This window comes from Ischnura elegans, chromosome 1 (genome assembly GCF_921293095.1).
Source record: "Ischnura elegans chromosome 1, ioIscEleg1.1, whole genome shotgun sequence".
NCBI classification, from domain to species: domain Eukaryota; kingdom Metazoa; phylum Arthropoda; class Insecta; order Odonata; family Coenagrionidae; genus Ischnura; species Ischnura elegans.
The window spans coordinates 76248517-76253311 of NC_060246.1; positions in this window are offsets into that span (position 1 = coordinate 76248517).

Sequence of the window (4795 nt, forward strand, 5' to 3'; positions counted from 1 at the left end):
TCGCAGACTTTGGCGGACGCCATTATGGTGGACATTCGGGCGCGGATGACGGCAGGCCATAAGCCCCCCATTGGCACGCATTCGGGCGGACCAGGCGGAGGATTGACGCGGGGAATGAGGACGCAGTACATGAACGAAGAGCGGGGGCGCTAAGATGGGCATCCCGGGCCAGCAGTGAAGTTTAGGGGATTGCGGACAAACCCCGGCCCCCACTTCGGACTTGTGCGGAAAGCTCTGATGGTGTGCTGTGTCCAGGGGTCTGTCGGTTTTGAGGGCGTATACGAGAGAAACTTGGACCCCGTTTGTAAACTGCAAGCAAAGGGAAGAAGGGTTGTGTGAGCAGGGAAAGGGTTTTTGAAGGAGACGGTCGTTGAGGGTGAGGGAGCCTCGTCAGGGTTTTTCAGTGAGGGATTATGGGTGGTAGGGGACTGCACGAGAGAGCCGAGTCAAAGTTCGCGGCCAGTGCTTCCGGCTGTCCTTTTCGCATCAGATGGCAGCGAAGGGTGCCTTCATAGTTGGGATAGGAAAGATGGGAATGAGCATCCATTGGTCACCCCCCATGGTTCATGTCACGTCCGTGTTGGATGGCTTTTCCTGGTCGTTGCAGGGCATCTGGAACAAGGATGCAATGGTAGTTGGTACCCCTAGAATATGAAGGGTGAAATTCTAGGATGAATTCTTGTGCCTTTTTTGTCACCGTATTCGTTGTCTCAGTCGGACGTCACGCCGGGAGAAATATTTTATGTAAGCTCGTTTAGAGTGTTTATATTTTTACATTGCTTTGGATCAATGCCAAACTTTGGTGCATGGTAGCCATATTTAATGTCTTTTTTACTTACTGTAAGAACTCAACTAATTTAAGCAAGAGAAATTGTTCTCACTCAGAGGCGGATCCAGAATAGGGACAAGGGGGAGCTAAAATTCCAGCAGTAGTGGGGTAGGAAATAAATTACCGTTCTATCTAGTGTAAATTGGATACCCAAGGGTTTTAGCTTTTAGAAGAACGATATAATAGTACGTAAATATTTTTTTTGGGAGATTATGGTAATCCTCTAATTTCCAATCCACTTATCTCTGTCAAGATGTTTACAAATCATCTTTGCCCTTTTTAAGCATCTTATACTCATCAGAGCATTTCCTGCGGCTACAAAGAAATGATTTTTTGTAAAATACTATTATTAATAATATTCAGGTGCAATTTTGGCTGTTCTAGTTAAAACCCTCATTATACGAAGAAAATTGAAAAGAATCTTGAAAGCCTAAAAATCCCATGATAGCATCTCTATTGGCGATCTATTGAAATTTCCGTCCGTGCATTGGATACGAGAATTTGCGGTGACATTTTGGGAGAATTTAGGAGGGCACGGAGCCATCGCCCGTGACGTGTTGCCTGCGATAGGAAGTGGCGGGGCGTGCGATGGGGAAGCATTCTTTTGGGAGGTGGAAGGGGTCATCCCATTGATCTCCAAGCTCGCTTCATCTGCAGGCGGCCCTTTAAAACCCCACTTCCCGTCTCCAGGGCAACGCGCTCTTTATCTTCCTCTCTCGCCTTGGGACAAAAACAGCGCCCCCTGTAGGCCTCACGTGTGTGTGTGTGTGTATGTGCGGCCCGCACCCGTGATGGCTGGGCCAAGTGGTCTCTCTCGGTGGGTAGGTGTGCCGGTCTCTGCGGGTGTATTTTCGTCGGACCTTTGGAGGGCCGTGAGGGAGATAGAGTGGGCAGAAGGGGGATCAGGAGGATGGGTGGGAGATGAGAGGGAAAAGGGTTGAAAGAAAGCGCCCAGGATCGGCGTGTGGAGGCTGGCTTGATTCAGTCACGGAAAAAAAACTTCTGGTGTTTATTATTTTCTGGTTCATTATCATCTTTACCAGTTTATATCGTTGTGTTTTTTTCTATATATTTTGGGTGAATGAATTACTTTGCGTTTTAGTTAGACTTTTTAATTAAACTGTGTGATTTATTTTCATACTCCAAAAAAAACGTGGGGAATAATTTTATCTTTTAGTTTACCGATGTAATGAAAGGTTTATGCATGGTAGGTATTTTGAAAAAACCTATCAAATTTTCTAAACTTTACCGAAGAGCAATATAATTTCTCGGTATCTTGTGGTATTGACTGCGGGGAGTAGGCATATTTTCAGTGTTCCCCGCAATGAAAATCAGATAAAAAAATAGCAGGAAGAGTAAAAGTTTCGTAGGATTTCAAGGCTTTCAATGTGTTCAACTTTTTGAAGAGTTCCGGTTAATAGGAAAAGGTGGTTATAAATGCTTCTTTTTCTATTCATATTTTTGATATCAGGAAACTTTTCTTCGTTTATTTTAAGAATTTCTCCCTCTAACTCGAGCGAATTCCCGGATTTTTCACTGTTTTCCCAAATTTTCCAAATATCCGGCCATTCTCTCTGATATACATTGAAATAGGTACCGTGACTTTCTGGTAAACAAAACTTATAACCTTCTCTTTCCAATCTATTATAAGGTAAATTGAGGTGAAAAATTAGCCCTCTGATTTTTTTGGGGGTTTTATTGTAATTTAAATTTTCGATTTAATTCAGAAAAAGCTTATTAAAACTGCGAAACTCCTGAAACGAAATAAATGGGGAAAAACAAATACGTGCCCACTCGGGGAAACCGGGGAATGCTAGAGAATTTTATTTCTTCAACTGTGAGTGACCATCCCTAATGGTGTTTCGGATAGCGAGAGGATGAGGGCGTGGTGGTTGGCTTGAGTGTGACCTGCGTGGGGGTTGGCTGTCGGATGTTTCGTTTTGGTCGCTGTGGGAAGATTTTCTTTTTCCGTCTCTCCTGTGTCTGGCAACGGCGTTTGGTGAGCAGACCCCGCGGCTTCACGCAGCTCAAAGGGATATCGTCCTCCCTCAACCCTCCCCTTCGACATCCTCCCTTTGCTCCCATGCCCTCCGCAGTGCAAGCTCCCCGACCTCCTCATCCTCCGCTTCTACTCTAACGTTCCCGCGGTTATATGAAGTGTCGTAACTCAGGGAGGCGAACATTGGCGTTAAATAAGTCGCGCGTTTATTTAAACGTGGCCGTCGTTATTGGGGGTCCCGTTTGTGGGTAAGTTCGGTCGAGTAGGTGGACGACGGAGATGTCTGGCGTCCCAGTATCTCAAGGCTCTTGGTCAATTTCCTAGGTCCTGGATTCCTGGACTAGGAGTTGGCTGTGTTAAAAATTTTATTTTTTCACATGTAAATCGACGATTTGGGCCATAAAAACATGTAGAATATATTTTTAGAAAAAAATACTATAATATGAATTATAATTTAATTGAATAGAGATATTAAGAGTAAAGAAATAACAACTTAATTAATTTGTATTTCTGTATTTTTTAAGTACGTACATACTTGATAACCATGGTCATTGGGTTCAATATATGATCCTGCAAATTGCAATTTTTCAATTCTACGTGTATGAAGGTTTTAAATGAGATATTACGGGACTTATCAATTGGAGATTTTGCGTTTAAAATTAAAGATTAGTTTTTTTTGAGCCATGACTTAAATTACTCATTATATAACCATTGTAATCAAAAAGATCCTTCTTTAAATGCTTTGTTAATTTGACTTTCCAGTCGTTCAGAAGACAGCAATGTGTTTTTGACAATTCCACAAAAATTTAAAAATTATGTGCAGAAATATTTAGGATATATATTTATGCCCTAAGTAAGTTTTAGTTCATTATTCATTCACCGTTTTAGGGGTGCGAAAAATTAATTATGACTCAATTCTTTAATTTCAATCATCTGCCCAAATTTTGGTTTATATTTCCATCCTTCGGAATGACAATGAAATAGTTTTACCTTTCGTATTCATGAAGGATATTGTCATGCCTTTTGGCGTCATAAAAGAGATGGATTCTATGAACTGCGATTAATTCCAAAACACCTGCTTCGTTTTTTAACTGGTTTTCTACTCATTCAGAAAGGCCAAATTCTTCTTTCATAGCTTCTCCTCCTTTTGTCATATTTTAATTTATTGGCTTAGTTAAAGTAAAACATTAAGAACTGAAGGTCATTATAAAGAACTCATCCGGTGAGATGATAGTATCTTAGTCCATGTTACCAAATTTACGACAGCAAGAAAAATGCCTCGTAGTAAAGCAATCACTCAGAAATCGAAATAAATTAACTTGGCAGTGTGCAGTACTAAACAGTTTCAACATGCGTCGTGTCTTGAAGTATCACTGTGCATGAATTATTCATTCTCAGCCTCATCTCACTTACAAAGTTTGATGAATTTGTATACGCTCTTTGACTCTGATCGACACAGGTTACCAGGAATTATGCTGGAGATAAGCATATTGACATCAATTGTGGGCGCGTCTAGATGTAACTTCTCCTTAGTAAGGCATCCATTGGAGTACGTAGGCTATGGAGGTGTGTGTTAGTTATGGAAAATTGCTTGCAAAATTACCTGATTTTTATAGTTCAAGTTTAGATTCATGTAGCGCTGTTTTACCAAACAAAGCAGTTTTTCTAAGCTGCTAAATGAATTAAGCTATGAATATTAACCTCAGCGGAGAGTGCCAAATAGATTAAAGCTGTATTTTGAAGTAAATTTAAAGGGGCCTACTCTTGGAGGAGTATTAATAATTTGTATAGAATTTACGCCTAAAGCGTTATGTCGGATGATGGGAACTTATGCTCATGGTGTTAGCACTTTTGAGGTTGCTCTATGAGGTTTCATCATACATTTAGCTGTTTCCGCTTGCGATAGGACCGGCGAATCCGCATCAAAGCTCTGTGTGTTTCATAAAATTTGACAATTTCTTTTGTTG